Genomic DNA, 17475 nt, shown 5'->3' on the forward strand with positions numbered 1-17475 from the left:
TTCACAATGGCAGTCCCACATAACAATTGCCATTTTGGGACCATGCTTTGATCGTGCATGAATCATGACTCCTTTAATGTACAATCAAATGCAAAAACAGATCCCTATTTACACCAGATGCATTTCTCCAAATTCTTGAGATACTCCATTGTTTAATCCTGATAAGGGCATCATTAAATTGCCCAAGAATGTTACGCTTGAACCAAGATTACACTTGAATCTGGATTTCTATGCATGGCAAATAACATGGATAACTTCTAAATCATGACTGAATTATCCATTATGTTACAGGATCTAAAGGAGATTTTTTTCTCACGCAAAATCTATCACATTTTTCAAATACTTGCTGTTTTAGGTTAATTTGAATCCTTTCCCTGTGCGTTTATTAGAAAAAACAACTTGGGACAAGGAACTCATTGAAATGGGGCAATGGGTTGACAGTATTCTGAAGTCAGATTATGAGTAATTATGTACAATATCTTGGAGACCATTCCTGAATGTCTCCAGCCACCCCAAGGTGATTCTGTTGTTTTACGTGCTGAGTTCTTCTATATGGTTTCTGAGCGCTAACTTTACTGGGTTATTCGGGCAGGTGTTTTCTGCGATCCAAAGCTGGGTTGTTTCCATTCCCTGCAGTTACTCTAGTGAAAGGGTAATCGTTGATATCGCGTTGCTTCTGGGGTTTCTTTTTCACTCCTGTACCATTTCATATTTGCCTTTCTTTCAGTTGAAATGAAATGACAGGGAATAAAAATCACATGTTTGGACGAATCATGTGATAGATTGGTGAAGCTGCGGTGCATCACATCGGTACTCATGTACTTGAATTCCAAACGTTCTAATAGCGCCAATCTTGTGAGGAAAGGGACACCTTGTGTCTAGTAATCAGGGTGCTCAATGTAACAAGCCACTTGAACTAGAAGTCTATCCTTTTATAGTGGAACTTCTGAAGAAAACACGTATATCCCGAAACTCGAAAGCAAACCATTAAAAGAGTTACAACAGTGAACGCACATTAAAAAATAAACACAAAATTAAAACAAAAAGAAAACATATTATTGCGATCCATTATTAAAATGTCAAATGTCAAGCTAACCCAGGCGCACTTGTGAAATTGGGAATGGGGGTTTATGTTGAGTGGCGGTGGCGGGTGTAAGGGATGGGTGTAGAGGTTTGTGCTCAACACGATTTGATATTTCTGTAAGAAAGTTCCAATTGATGGTCTTTCACTCGGCTTGTCCCCGTCATCTCTCCTTTGGATTCACCCAAATTAATCCCCCTTTAGCAGGTTATTTAATTCCCGCCTTTCGTGCATTAAAGTATAAATATGGAGATCAGATCAGCCAGTCGTTGAGCAGAGGCTCTGCCTTATAAAAAGCCATCGGAAAATACATGCCCTTAAGATAAATAGATAAACAGGAACCCTATTGTGGCGGTGGCTGGGATTCCACTGGGAGTGGTTAGAGCAGAAAGGGGACCCGGGGGGAGGCAATGCTCTCCAGCTATCACATCCAGCTCAACTAGGAGAGCATCCCACCCAGATCCATCAGGGTTCCACCAAACCCATTTGGTCCATCCCCCGTCAGCGTCTCTCCACTGTCACCAGTAGACTTTCACAGAGACTCCAGTGTTTTGGGCACCCAATCGTATTCTTTGTGAACAGGTCATTCAGCAAAAAGCATTTCCCCCACCTAGAACATGCTGTTTTGATGGCCCTGCACACTGGGACCACAGGTTTTGGTCAGCTCTTGCACAGAGTTAGTTTGCAAGGATCCTGGTCCCAGCAATCAAGCAGCTTGCTTTGCCAGTCCACCTCTGTGAAAGCCATCGAACGGGACCAGTACATCTTGGATAACTTGAGTTAAGGTGGAGGGGATTGGCGGGGCGCCAGGTGAACAGTTTGCCTTGGGCGCCAATTACCATTGCGCCGGCCCTGAAGACCAGGACCTCAAACCCGACACCAAGCTCATGGTCTATAGAGCAGTAGTGATAACCGCCGTTCTATATGACTCAGAGACATGGACTATATACAGGAGGCACCTCAAAACACTGGAGAAGTACCACCGACGCTGCCTCAGCAAGATCCTGCAAATCCATTGGCAGGATAGGTGCACCGTCAATGACCTCGCTCAGGCCACCATCCCCAGCATTGAAGCCTTCACCACGCTCAATCAGCTCCGCTGGCAGAGCCACATTGCCCAACTGCCTGACATGAGATTCCCAAAACAAGCGCTCTACTCGGAGCTCCGGCACGGCAAGTGAGCCCCAGGTGGGCAGAAGAAATGCTTCAAGGACAACCTCAAAGCCTGCTTGAAAAAATGTAACATCCCTGCCGACACATGGGAATCTTTAGCCCAAGACCACCCAAAGTGGAGAAAAAGCATCCGGGAAGCAGCTGAATAGCTCAAAGCTCTCCACCGAGAGCAGGCAGAAGCCAAGCATTGACAGCGGAAGGAGCGCGCGACAACCCAGGCTCCCCACCTACCAATTCCTTCAACCACCGTTTGCACCACCTGTGACAAAGACTGTAGGTCCCACATTAGACTCATCAGTCATCTGAGAACTCATTTTTAGTGTAGCAGCAAGTCATCCTCAACTCCGAGGGACTGCCTATGATTATGATATATTAAAAAGGAGTCAGACTACCTGTAGAAACTGTTCAATAACAACCGTGTCGATGAACTAAAAGCCCTAGGCTGATGTTCTGTGTTTGATGTACAATCATGGTCTTCGTAGTTATTGACAGCAAAATATCCGAAAGAAAGAAATGATTCCATGGAGGGCAATTTCAAAATATGGTGACACACAATTGCAAAATGGCGAGAGCTTGGAGAATGATCCATATGTTTACCTCCACCTGTGACAGAGACTGCAGGTCCCGCCTTGAACTCTTCAGTCACCTGAGAACTCATTTCTACTGTGGAAGCAAGTTATCCTCGACTCTGAGAGACTGCCTATGGTGATGATACCTCCTTAAATAAAGAGACCAAAATTGTACACAGTACTCCAGGTCCTTGGTAGTCTGTCATATCCAACAAAGATGTTGATGTGCTAATCATCAATGGCATGTGTCTTCAAGTGGCTGTATAGGCCAATTCTGGACGCACATAGTCTCTTGCACGTCGGACAAGGGAAGTTCGATGTGCCTGATGCTGACAGTACTGCCATCTGATGTCGTCTATCTCTAGTGTCCTGCAGGCATTGACATCGGCTGTCTTCGAAGGTCTGGCAGGCAGTCCTCGTGAGGGTTCGCCACTGGATTTTATTAGCTGCTGTATTCTCGTGGTCCTTTGGTCAGATGCCACAGTACTGGAGGTTAGCTTTGATGCAATCTTTGTAGCGTTTGCGGGGGCGCCCCTGGTGTCTTCAACCTTCACAGAGCTCGCCGTGAAGAAGCTGACGAGGGATCCTTGACTCATCCATGCAGATGACATGTCCAGCCCACCGGAACTGGGATCGCATGATCATCACCTCGATGCTAGTTGATTCTGCTCTCTCCAGAACCTCAAAGTTTGACACCCGGTCTTGCCAGCGTATGTGGAGTATAGATCGGAGACGGCGCATATGGAAAGCTTCCAACTTTTTGATGTGACGCCTGTAGGGTGTCCAGGTCTCACATCCGTAAAGGAGAGATGAGAGAATGACTGCTCTATACACCAACAGTTTAGTTGACAGTCGGATGTGGTGGTGACTCAACACCTTAGTGCACAAGTGACCAAGTGCTTGGCTGGCTTTACAGATCCTTGCATCAATCTCCTTGTCCAAGGACCCATCACTTGATATGGTGCTGTCAAGGTACTTGAAGCTATCCACTGACTTTAGTTGTATACAGCCAATGAAGACTGTGGGAGCAGGTGCTGTGGTGCCAGGGGCAGGCTGATAGTAAAACCAAGGTTCTCTAAGGCTGATGGTTAGGCCAAACAATTCTGTTGCCTCAGCAAATTTGTTGAGTATGAATTGTAGGTCACTCTCCTTGTGTGCCCTTAGGGCGCAGTCGTCAGCAAAGAGTGCCTCTAGGATGAGTCGTTTCCACACTTTGGTCCTTGCAGCAAGGCGGCGGAGGTTGAACAGTGAACCATCTAATGGATATTTCAGGTAGACCCCAAACTCCAAGTCTTTTATGGCATAGTTCAAGACGTAGGTCCCGCTTTGAACTCTTCAGTCACCTGAGAACTCATTTCTACAGTGAAAGTAAGTTATCCTCGACTCTGAGGGACTGCCTATGGTGATGATACCTCCTTAAATTAGGGGACCAAAACTGTACACAGTACTCCAGGTGTGGTCTCACCAACACCCTGTACAGTTGTTGCAGGACTTCTCTGCTTTTATACTCTATCTCTCTTGCAATAAAGGCCAACATTCCATTTGCCTTCCTGATTACTTGCTGTACCTGCTTACTGTAGCAGGACATCTATACTTTTATACTCCATCCCCCCTGCATTAAAAGCCAACATTCAATTTGGCGTCGCAATTAATTGCTATACCTGCATGCTAACTTTTTGTGTTTCATGTACAAGGACCCCCAGATACCACAATACTGCAGCATTTTGTAATTCTCTCCCCATTTATATAATTTGCTTTTTTATTTTTCCTATCAAAGTTGGTAACCTCACATTTTGCCGCATTATACTCCATCTGCCAAATTTTTATTCACTCACTTAGCCTGTCTATATCCATTTGCAGATTATTTGCATCCTCCTCACAAGTTGCTTTCCCACCTATCTTTGTATCATCAGCAAATTTGACTACATTACACTCAGTCCCTTCATGCAAGTCATTAATATAGATTGAGGCTCCAGCACTGATCCCCACTTGTTAGAGTTTGCCAACCTGAAAATTTGCCATTTATCCCAACTGTCTGTTTTCTGTTAGTTAGCCAATCCTCTATCCAATGTTACTCCCAACCCCATGAGCTCTTATCTTATCTTGTGCAGTAACCTTTTATCTGGCACCTTATCGAATGCCTTCTGGAAATCCAAACACACAACATCTACTGGTTCCCGTTTATCCACCCGGCTCGTTACATCCTCAAAGAAGTCCAGAAAATTTGTCAAACATGTATTGCCTTTCATAAAACCATGCTCACTCTGCTTGACTGTATTACAATTTTCTAAATGCCCTGCTATTACTTCCTTAATAATGGACTCCAGCATTGTCCCAAAGACAAATGTTAGGTGAACTGGTCTATAGTTTCCTGCATCCTGTCTCCCTCCTTTCTTAAATAGGGGCGTTACGTTTGTGGTTTTCCAATCCCCTGGAACCTTTCTAGAATCCAGGGAATTTTAGTAAATTACAATCAATGCATCCACTATGTCTGCAGCCACTTCTTTTAAGACCCAAGGATGCAGGCCATCACATCTAGAGGACTTGTCCACCATTAATTTGGTTAGTATTTTTTCTCTAATGATAATGATTGTTTTAATTTCCCACCTCCCAATAATCCCTTGATTATCTATTATTGTGATACTTTTAGTGTCATTTACCATGAAGACTGATACAAATTATATGTTCAAAATCTGCCATTTCCCCGTTTCCCATTATTAATTTCCCCGTCTCATTCTCTAAGGGAATAATGTTTACTTTAGCTATTTTCTTCCTTCTTATATACCTGTAGAATCTTTTACTGTCTGTTTTTGACATTTCTTGCTAGTTTACTATGAAACTATTTTCTTTCTCTTCATTAATTTTTCCGTGTCCTTTGCTAGTTTCTAAAAAATTTCCAATCCTCTGGCCTTCCACTATTCGTTGCAGCATTGCATGCCTTCATTTTCAATTTGATAGCATCCTTTACTTACTTAGGTAGCCACAAATGGTTCATCCTTCTCTTAGAATCTTTCTTTCACACTGGAATATATCTTTGCTGAGAGTTATGAAACAGCTCCTTAAATATTTGCCACTGATTTTCAACCATCTTACCCTTTAATTTACTTACCCGGTCCGTTTTAGCTAACTCTGCCTTCATACCTTTGTAATTGCCTTTATTTAAGTTCAGGACACTAGGTTCTCCGCCTCAAAATGAATTTGAATTTCTACCATGATGTGATCACAATTCCCAGGAGGATCCTTTACTATGAGATTATCAATTAATCCAGTCTCATTACACATCACCAGATCTAAAATAGTCTGCTCCCTGGTTGGTTCCAGAATCTTTTATTCCGAGAAGCCATCCCGAATGCATTCTATGAACACTTCCTCAAGGCTACCTTTGCCAATTTGATTTGTGCAATCAATATGAAGATTAAAATCACCCATGATGACTACTGTACCTTTCTTACAATCCTCCATTATTTTTTGATTGATAATCTTTCCTACAGTGTAGCTTCTGTTAGGGGGTCTATAGATTACTCCACCCAGTGATTTTTTTCCACTTATTATTTCTTATCTCCACCCAAACTGATTCTACATCTTGATCTTCGGTGTCAATATCATTTCTCAGAACTGCACTGATCTCATCCTATATTAACAGAGCTACACCACCTCATTTTTTTTCTAAATTGTCAAATACCCCTGAATATTCAGTTCCCAGCCTTGGTCACCTTGCAACCACATCTCTGTAATGTTTATCAGATCATATACATTTATTTCTATTTGTGCCATCAACTGATCTATCTTGTTACGAATGCTGCGTGCATTCAGATAAAAAACTTCTAATTTTGTCTTTTTAGCATTTTTCCAACTCTGACCCAACTTTCTGATGCACTCTTATGTTTATACACTCTGTCCCTTCCTGTCACATTCTGGTTATCATTACCCCTATCACTACCCTGCACTATTGCCTTCCATTTGTCTTTGACTTTTTAAGTTTCCGTTCACCTGATCCCTCCCCTCCACTACTTACTTTAAAGCGTAGGGTGGCTTCTGAACTCACTGCATCCCTGGGATCCGTGGACATATACGCAGTCACGTGCTGATCCCTTCCCCCCCGCGGTGACCCCTTTTTGCCCCGCAAGGGAAATTATCCCCGGGAGCTGCGCCATCGCTAGTCGTGCCACTGTTCACTTTTCCGAGCAGGAAGCTGCCTGTGGCTGGGCAGCACGTCGGCTCTTTTAAAAAGGTCGCGGCCGCCATATTCGTTTAAATTTTGGCTGACTGCGAGGTTGGCCCAACAATGGTGGCCACGGATTTCAGCCAGGCCGTCCACAGGCAGCCCGGCACCCGCTCTTGGGTGCCTGACCACTGGCCCAGCAGAAACCCTCCCCAGTGGCCCTGTGGTTGCCACTTACATGGCTGCAGAGTTTGTAAAGGCCTCCCCTTTAACTGAAGGGGAGGAACATTGTGAAGCATCATGCTGCATCATCAGCACAGTGCTGATGATACATGCTGGCATCCGACCCGCTCCACATGCAGTTCCGTCCCGCATCCGACCCAAACACCGCCCACAGATGAAAAATTTTTTCAAGTCCTGAATATCACTCTACTGCATGGGGCGGTGAAAAATCTTCAGAAATGGTAGATGTGCCTACTTTCAGTTTGGGGGCTTTTTTGCCCCAATAGTATCAGAGAATAATACAGCACAGAAGTAGGCCAGAAGCCTGTTCCGGCTCTTTGAAAGAACTGCACATTAATCCTACTCGTTTATACTTTCTACATATCCCTGAATTATTTTCCTTTTCAAATATCCAATTCTCTTTTGAAAGTTTGGGGTGGTAACCGCCGTGAGGAAGGATTTTCTACACTAGGCAGGACCCTGCCCCACTTGCAAAATTGGGTTTCCCACCTCGAGAGCAAGTGGAACACAAAATAACACACTCCACTTGCTCTGTGGACCGTGAGTGGGTCTGATGCAATCCAAGAGGAGTGCAGCACTATGCGCTTAGATGCACAGTGCTGCTGCGTAGAAAGGGTCCTCCCATTCATTCAAGCGGGGTGAGGAGTGGGGGGGGGGCGGCAAGCTGTGACTCTGTTGATCCCTACCTGGAACCACTAGGGAGTAGGGTGCTGTGGCATCAGTCCGGCACTCAAGCAGAGTGCCGGGCTGCCAGACGACTGCACAGAGCCCACAATCCACCATGCAATGGGCCATAACCAATAAGGCAGTCGATTTTTTGTTCTTGCCCTTGAAGTAGCAACCCGTGAGTGGCCTACAGCATGGTATGTACTGCCTAAAGCTGTCCGCATCACTTCAGGTTGTGCACCCGATACTTCGCTCTGCGGCGTAAATGGGTCATTGCGCATGGTGATGAGGTGATCATCATCATAGGCAGTCCCTCAGAATCGAGGAAGACTTGCTTGCACTCTTAAAGTGAGTCCTTAGGTGGCTGAACAGTCCAATACGAGAACCACAGTCCCTGTCACAGGTGAGACAGATAGTCGTTGAGGGTAAGGGAGGGTGGGACAGACTTGTCACATGCTCTTTCCGCTGCCTGCACTTGATTTCTGCATGCTCTCGGCGATGAGACTTGAGGTGCTCAGCACCCTCCCTGATGCACTTCCTCCACAAAGGGTGGTCTTTGGCCAGGGACTCCCAGGTGTTGGTGGAGTTGTTGCATTTTATCATGGAGCCTTTGAGGATGTCCTTGTAATGTTTCCTCTGCCCACCTTTGGCGCGTTTGCACGGAAGGAGTTCTGAGTAGAGCGTTTGCTTTGGGATTCTCATGTCTGACATGCGGAGAATGTGGCCTGCCCAGCGGAGCTGATCAACTGTGGTCAGTGCTTCAGTGCATGATAGTGCTCTGCCAGTTACCACCGCTGCTAAACTCCCGCGGAATTTAGTGGGAGTTGTTCGCAGTGACGCGCCCAGGTGAAAATTCGCTTGCACCCAGTCAGTGGCCCTGGGGGGCACTAACGGGAAGAGCAAACATGCAGGAGTGTAATCAGGAAGCACTTCTTCACAGAAAAGCTATCAGAAATATGGAATTCCCTTCCTTAATAGGTTGTGGATGCTGCATGAATTGAAACATTCAAGACTGAGTTTGACAGATTTTTGTTAGATAAGCATATCAAGGGATATGAATCAAAGGGGTGGGGGGGGTAAATGGGGTTATGGTACAAATTAGCCATGAACTATCTGAATGTTGGACCAGGTTTCAGGGACTGAATGCCCCTCAGCAGTTTCTGTGTTACTGTTATGGTTGCGCGTCTGACCAATCATTGATGTCTTTCGTGACACTAAACCAGCAAACGCGATGAATGATTCTGTTTGGCATTTTGCTTCATTACCTTTGATGATCAAATGTACTTGTGCAGAATTTTCCCTGAGAAAATTATAATGGTGCAATAGAATTGAATACAGGGTAGATTTTGCATGTTCTGTAGAATCAGAATAAATAATAGTCCAATTAACCTTTTCTTCTTCCATGCTTTCCTGTGTTATTTCAAAAGGCAATCTGGTTTTTACCTCATTCCTCATTTATATCTTTCTTAGCAAATATTAATCAACCTTCTCATCAACAAAATACTTATTCAGATAATAAAATGCTTCTTAGGGTATGCAAATATATGTAACACATTGAAGAGCATTTAGTAGGGTTAGGACTGAACCATAATACTGCTATTGAGTATCCTTATATTGTTTTTAAGAACATAAGAAATAGGAGCAGGAGTAGCCATTTGGCCCCTCGAGCCTGCTCTGCCATTCAATAAGATCATGGCTGATCTGATCATGGACTCATCTCCACTTCCCTGTCTGCTTCCCATAAGCCTTTATTCCCTTATTGCTCAAAAATCTGCCCATCTTTCTGCCTTAAATATATTCAATGACCCAGCCTGCAGAGCTCTCTGGAGTAGGGAATTCCATAGATTTAAAACCCTCGGAGAGAAGAAATTTCTCCTCATCCCAGTTTTAAATGGGTGGCCCCTTATTCGATGTCCCCTAGTTTTAGTTTCCCCTATGAGTGGAAATATCCTCTCTGCGTCCACCTTGTCAAGCCCCCTCATTATCTTATAATTTTCAATAAGATCACCTCTCATTCATCTGGACTCCAATGAGTATAGGCCCAACCTACTCAACCTATCTTCATAAGTCATCCTCCTCATTTCCAGAATCAATTTAGTGAACCTTCTCTGAACAGCAAGTATATCCTTTCTTAAATATGGAGAACAAAACTGGCTGCAGTACTGCAGGTGTGGTCTCACCAATACCCTGTGCAGTTGTAGCAGGACTTCTCTGCTTTTCTATTCTATCCTCCTTGCAATGAAGGCCAACATTCCATTTGCCTTTATGATTATTTGCTGTACCTGCATACCAACTTTGTGCTTCATGCACAAGAAACCCCCAGGACTCGCTGTACTGCAGAACTTTGCAATTTTTCTCCATTTAAATTATAATTTGCTTTTCTATTATTTCTGACAAAGTGGATAAGCTCACATTTTCCCACGTTATAATCCATCTGCCAAATTTTTGCCCACTCACTTAGCCTGTCTATATACCTTTGCAGATTTTTTGTGTCCTCATCACAATTTCCTTTCCCACCCATCTTTGTATCATTAGCAAACTTGGTTACATTACACTCAGTCCATTCATTCAAGTCATTAATATAGAATGTAAATATTTGAGGACCCAGCACCAATCCCTGCAGCACCCCACTTGTCACTGGTTGCCAACGAGAAAATGACCCATTTAACCCGACTCTTTTTTCTGTTTGTTATCTAATCCTCTATCCATGTTAATATATTACCCCCAACCCCGTGAGCTTTTATCTTGTGCAGTAACCTCTTATGTGGCACCTTATCGAATGCCTTCTGGAAATCCAAATACAACACATTCACTGGTTCCCCCTTATCTACCCTACTCGTGACATCCTCAAAGAACTCCAGCAAATTTGTCAAACTTGATTTCCCTTTCAAAAACCATGCTGTCTCTGTTTGATTGAATCATGCTTTTCCAAATGTCCCACTACTGCTGCCTTAAAATGGACTCCAGCATTTTCCCAACGACAGATGTTAGGCTAACTGGTCTATAGTTTTCTGCTTTTTGTCTGCCTCCTTTTTTAAATAGGGGCATTACATTTCCGGTTTTCCAATCTGCTGGGACCGCCCCAGAATCCAGGGAATTTTGGTAGATTACAACCAATGTATCCACTATCTCTGCAGCCATGTCTCTTAAGACCCAAGGATTTAAGGCATCAGGTCCAGGGGACTGGTTCGCCTTTAGTCCAATGATTTTATTTAGTACTACTTCATTAGTGATAGTGATTGTATTAAGTTTCTCCCTACCTATAGCCCCTGATTATCCACTATTGGGATGTTTTTAGTGTCTTCTGCCATGAAAACCGATACAAAATATTTGTTCAATGTAGCTGCCATTTCCCTGTTCTCCATTATTAATTCCCAAGTCTCATCATCATCATAGGCAGTCACTCGGAATCGAGGAAGGCTTGCTTCCACTGCTAAAGTGAGTCTTTTGGTGGCTGAACAGTCTAACACGAGAGCCACAGACCCCGTCATAGGTGGGACAGACATTCGTCGGTGGAAAGGGGGGCGGGGGAGGTGTTGGGACTGATTTGCCGCACGCTCCTTCTGCTGCTTGTACCTGACCTCTTCATACTCACAGTGTTGAGATTCGAAGAACTCAATGCCCTCCTGGATGCACTTTCTCCACCTAGGGCAGTCTTCGGCCAGGGTCTCCCAGGTGTCAGCGGTGATGTCGCACTTCACCAGGAAGGCTTTGAAAGCGTCCTTGTAACATTTCCACTGCCCACCTTTGGCTCAGTTGCCATGAAGGAGCTCCGAGTACAGCAATTGATTAGGGAGTCTCGTGTCTGGCATGCAAACTAAGTGGCCTGCCCAGTGAAGCTGATCAAGTGTGGTTAGTGCTTCAATGCTGGGGATGTTAGCCTGGGCAAAGACACAGATATTGATGTATCTGTCCTCCCAGGGGATTTGCAGGATCTTGCGGAGACATCGTTGGTGATATATCTCCAGTGACTTGATATGTCTTCTGTACATGTCCATGCTTCTGATCCATTGAGGAGGGCGGGTATTATTACAGCCCTGTAGACCATGAACTTGGTGGTAAGTTTTAGGGCCTGGTCTTCGAATCCTCTTTTCCTCAGGAGGCCGAAGCCTGTACTGGCGCACTGGAGGTGATGTTTAATCTCCGCATCAATGACTGCCTTTGTGGACAAGAGGCTTCCGAGTTATGGGAAGTGGGCCATGCTTACGAGGACCGCACCGTGAATCTTGATGACGGGGGCAGTGCTGTATGGTGAGAACAGGCTGGTGGATGACCTTTGTCTTATGGATGTTAAGCGTAAGGCCCCTGCTTTCATATGCCTCGGTGAATACATCGACTATATCCTGGAATTCAGCCTCAGAATTTGCGCAGACACAGGCGTCGTCCGTGTACTGCAGTTCAACGACAGATGTTTGGATCTTGGACCTGGCCTGGAGGTGGCATAAGTTAAACAGCTTCCCACTGGTTCTGTAGTTTAGTTCCGCTCCAGTGTGGAGCTTGTCAACAGTGAGGTAGAGCATTGCAGCGAGGAAGATTGAGAAGAGGGTTGGAGCGATGAGGCTGCCCTGTTTGACCCCTGTTTGAGATGGGTCTGTAATGGATCTGCTGGTAAGGATCACAGCCTGCATGTTGTCGTGGAGCAGGCGAAGAATGTTGACAAACTTTCAGGGGCATCCAAAATGGAGGAAGACACTCCATAAACACTCACGGTCGACAATGTCAAAGGCCTTTGTGAGATCGAAAAAGGCCATGTATAAGGGCTGACGTTGCTCTCAGCATTTTGTCTACAGTTGTCGTGCTGCAAAGATCATGTCCGCTGTTCCCCATAGGAGACGAAATCTGCACTGTGACTCCGGGAGGAGCTCCTCGGCCACAGGGAGAAGACCGTTGAGGAAAACTCGAGTACAACCTTCCCAGTGGTTGATAGCAGGGAGATTCCCCTGTAGTTGCCGCAGTCGGATTTGTTCCCCTTTTTAAAAATGGACACGATCACTGCATCTCTGAGATCTCCCGGCATGCTCTCTTCCTTCCAAATGAGAGCGATGAGGTCATGTATCCACGCGAACAGTGCCTCTCCACCATATTTTAGCGCCTCAGCAGGAATTCTATCTGCACCCGTAGCCTTGTTATTCTTGAGCTGTTTTATGGCTTTGCCTAACTTGTGCAGTGTTGGGGTTTCACTGAGGTGGTGGCGGGTTGCATGCTGTGGGATGGAATTGAGAACACTCGAGTCAAAGGCAGAGTCTCGTTTCAGGAGATCTTCAAACTGCTCCTTCCAGCGGGCCCTCACAGCCTCAGTGTCCTTTATGAGTGTTTCCCCATTCTTAGTCAGGAGTGGGGTGGAGCCTTGGGAGTTTGGACCGTAGGTGGCTTTGACTGCAATGAAGAATCCTCGCGTGTCATGGCTATCGGCTAGTTGTTGTATCACCTGCGCTTTCTCCATCCACCACCTGTTCTTTAAGTCCCAGGTTTTTTGTTGGACCTCAGTCTTGAGTCATCTGTAACATTGCTTTGCAGCTCCTGAGTTGAGTTGTTGCTTGAGGCTCAGAAATGTTCTGCGCTTACGATCTATTAGTTCTTCGATCTCCTTATCATTTTCATCAAATCATTCCTGGTGTTTTCTGGTTGAGTAACCAAATGTCTCTTCACAGGCACTGGCTATTGAGGCCTGGAGGGCAGACTAGGCACTGTGGGCATTGAGCATCTCAGGGTCATCAAGGCAGGCCAGAATAGCTGTGGGGCACTGGCTGTATAGGGGTCTCTTAGCTGGATCTTTAAGTGCCCCAGTATTAACTTTTTTTGTGGCACTGCTTCTGCAGTCCTCTCTGCTTTGGGGCAATTTTAATATTGATGATGGATTGGATTGGGCGATGATCCGTCCAACAGTCGTCAGCTCCTGTCATGGTGCCAGTGATGCGCACATCCTTGCGATCGCTGGCTCGGAGAATGACATAGTCCAGCAGGTGCCAGTGTTTGCCATGATGCCTTGTATTTGTCCCTCTGGCAGAACAGGGTGTTGGTGATGAGGAGTTTGTGTTCTAGACATTTTGTCAGGAGTAGGGTGCCGTTGGAGTTGGATTTCCCTAACACCTCTCTGCCTATCATACCTCCCCGCCTATCATACCTCCCCAGAGGGCTGTGTCTTTGCCGCCTCTGGCATTAAAGTCACCGAGGAGGATCAATTTGTCGCCCGTGGGGACGCGGGACAAGGATGTCTCGAGGTTGAAATAAAAACACTCTTTAGCCTCATCCATTGCATCGAGTGTTGGGGTATACGCACTGATGACTGTGGCGCATTGGTTCCAGGATTGGCTAAGGCGAAGGGTCATGAAGCGTTCACTAATCCCGCAGGGGGAGTCTTTGAGGCAGTCGACCAGTTCATTTTTGAAGGCCGAAGCCAATTCCATGAAGGTGGCGTTCTTCCTCTGGTTTTCCTTTCCAGAAAAAAGGTATAACCTTCACCATGTTCCTTGAGCTGGCCTTCCTCTGCCTGCCGGGTCTCGTCTAGGGTGGCGATGTCGATGTCAAAGCATCTAAGTTCCCGGGCAACTATGGCAGTGCGGCACTCCAGCTGGATACTGTTGAAGTTGGAGAACTTCCTGAACTTAGGGTCCTGAACTTCATATTAGATGAGTGGCAGATGCCAGTGAGTGAGTTCTTTTATTGTGGGGTGGTCGTTGCACACCGACTACCACACGGGCTTAGCTGAACAAGGTCTTGGTCCAGTGACAAGTGGGTCCAAGACGACTGGAGACCAGGCACTGCTATATGAACCTACTTGCCTACGGCGAGATTTTGGTTGCAAGCTCAGCGCTGAGTAGCGCCCTTGATGGTAGGTGGTCTGCTACTTGGTTGGGGCAGGCATTGAGAGGGTCAGTGGTCCACTGGAGTTCAGTGTGGAAGGTCAGGGTGGTCACAACCATGGTACTCACAATGTGCTGGGGGAGAAGAGACCAGCTAACCAATGGGGAAGGAGAGGCCCAGTTGTCGCTAAGAGGAGGAGGCACAATCGCAACCATAGAGGAGAGGCCTATTCGCTGTCACTGGAGGAGACTCAATCGCCACTGGAGGGTTCCCGGTTGTCGTTGGGGATGGCCCGATCGTTGTTGAAGGGGAGGCGCCTGATCGCCGCTGGAGGGGCCCGATCGCCTGGTCGGAGGCTCATCTGGTTCACCAGGCGTTGTCGAGGATCGTCATTCCTTGTAGTTGTGGACTCCCAAGGCTCATCCTCCAGGGGACCAACATTTACTTTAGCCACTCTTTTCCTTTTTACGTACCTGAAGAAACTCTTACTATCTGTTTTTATATCTTGTGTTAATTTACTTTCATAATCTATCTTCCCTCTCTTAATTATTTTTTAGTCATTCTCTGCTGGCTTTGTAAAATTTCCCAATCCTCTGGCCTCCCATTAGTCATGGCCACATTGTATGCCTTTGTTTTCAATTTTATACACTCCCTTATTTCCTTAGTTAGCCACGGATGGTTATCCCTTCTCTTACAGTCTTTCCTTCTCATTGGGATATATTTTTGTTGCGAATTATGAAATACCTCCTTAACTGTCTGCCACTGCTCATCACCTGGCCCATTCTTTAGTCTATGTTCCCATTCCACTTTAACCAACTCTTCCCTCATACCTTTGTAGTCTCCTTTATTTAAGCTTAGGACTCTGGTTTGAGAACCAACTGTCTCATCCTCCAACTGAATTTGAAATTCAACCATATTATTGTCACTCATTCTGAGAGGATCTTTTACTAGGAAATAATTTATTAATCATGCCTCATTACACTAGATCTAAGATAGCCTGCTCCCTGGTTGGTTCCACAACGTACTGTTCAAGGAAACTTTCCCAGATACACTCTATGATCTCCTCCTCAAGGCTACACTGGCCAATTTGCTTTGTCCAATCAATATGAAGATTAAAATCACCAATGATTATTGCCATTACTTTATTATAAGCCTCCATTATTCCTTGACTTATACTCCATCTAATAGTGTACCTACTGTTAGGGGGCGTATAGACTATGCCCACCGGTGACTTTTTCCCTTTATTATTCCTTATCTCCACCCAAATTGATTCAATATCTTGATCCTCTGAGCCAAGATCATTTCTCACCAGTGCACTGATCCCATCCTTTAACAACAGTGTTACCCCACCTCCTTTTCCTTTCTGTCTGTCCTTCCAAATTGCAAAATACCCCTAATATCTAGTTCCCAGTACTTTGGCATTCATAAAGCTGTTTAACATGGCTAGAAAGGATTTATTATCACTATCAACAGTTATGTAACATAGAAATGATATGTTAAGCAGCTGTTAGATGTTATATCATGTTATAAACATACTGTTTTTAAACCAAGTTGTAATTGCATTACTTTTTGTTGGTCCAGTTCTGCAAATTCTCTACTGTGATCTTACTGTCCGACAAGAATTGCCTTAAAAATGACACTCACTGTGTGTTATTGTGCTCAACTTGGCAACTTTTCAGCTGTGCAAGGATTACTAAAGCGTGCCTGCTCTGTTGATGTATCCTGATTGGCAGGTTTTCTTTAGCATATCTGGAGTCAGCATCATCTCCAGCAAATCATTGTTTGATAAACGCATTGCCAGCAAAATCCGCTCCCTTAAAATCCACGTTTAGGAAATATTTATTTTGATTAAATACAGTACTGTACTGGAAGTGACACTGACATTAATACAGCCCAGATACGTTAAAACTGCGCTCCTTACTGGCGGAGTACGAAATTAACTTTCCAGTACATGTTTTCTTTAACTTCTTGTCCTTGCTATTGACTGTGCCTGGAATATTAAACAGTGTGGGCTGGCAATGCATTCGGATTTGCTTTTCTTTACCAGGGAATTTCGCCAAGCGTATCAATGCAGCAGCGAAGTGATTTCCCACTAATACTCTGAGATTGCCTGAACTGTTATAGTCCGGGCTAGAACTAATCGACTAGTCTTTGAAGTGCAGGCATTAAATGTATAAAATGTTAGCCAACCAAGTACGGACTTCTAATACAGTAAAATGCTACGCGATTATTATTTATACTGGACAATGTCGGCGCTTTCAAGTACTTTTAAAAAACCAAAATCTCAGCATTACTGCAAATAGTTAAACTTCAAGTTTAGTTAAGGTTAACTAATCAATGAGAAGGAAACTGGCAATCAGAGCTCTCGACTCACAATAACGTTTCTGGGATTATTATCTTCGCCATTGTTTTTTTTCAGGAACTGACGAACACAGTTGAGGGAATGATTTCCATTGCACAGTCGAAATTAAATCCGACGCTGTTAATACTTTAAAAATAGAAACGCGTTAGAAACATTGTGCAGATCCCGTGTGACACACACACACACACACACACACATACGTTTTACCATGAACAAAACTGCATGCCAGATGACAACTTCCTTCTGCACTGTTGACGCAGTCCAGCTTTAACGACTGTACCGTGCAATTATTGGCCGAGACTCTTTGTGTCGCTGTGTACCAATGAGGTGCTCAAATACTGCCAGAGATCCATCACTCCTCCCCCGACCACCACGTACAGCGAAGAATCGGAAAGAAGGAAAAGCACTGTTTCAC

The 17475-nt window shown here is 45.0% G+C and overlaps 1 protein-coding gene and 1 long non-coding RNA gene across 6 annotated transcripts in view; one reads left to right on the forward strand and one right to left on the reverse strand.

Moving 5' to 3' along the window:
• The window catches only part of LOC139262841 (uncharacterized), a 47733-nt gene extending 30329 nt beyond the window's left edge, over nucleotides 1–17404 (reverse strand). For 2 of the 3 annotated variants that reach the window (XR_011592982.1, XR_011592981.1), the window contains exon 1: nucleotides 17073–17213. This is a non-coding gene — a long non-coding RNA (uncharacterized lncRNA). Of the gene's footprint in view, nucleotides 1–17072; nucleotides 17214–17260 lie in introns of those variants that run through there. The other variant, XR_011592983.1, reaches the window with a different exon arrangement.
• Nucleotides 1–17475, forward strand: part of LOC139262840 (protocadherin gamma-A11-like) — a 338634-nt gene that overhangs the window by 94213 nt on the left and 226946 nt on the right. The window lies entirely within an intron of this gene.

The sequence above is a fragment of the Pristiophorus japonicus genome, chromosome 4 (assembly GCF_044704955.1).
Source record: "Pristiophorus japonicus isolate sPriJap1 chromosome 4, sPriJap1.hap1, whole genome shotgun sequence".
In the NCBI taxonomy this organism is placed as follows: domain Eukaryota; kingdom Metazoa; phylum Chordata; class Chondrichthyes; family Pristiophoridae; genus Pristiophorus; species Pristiophorus japonicus.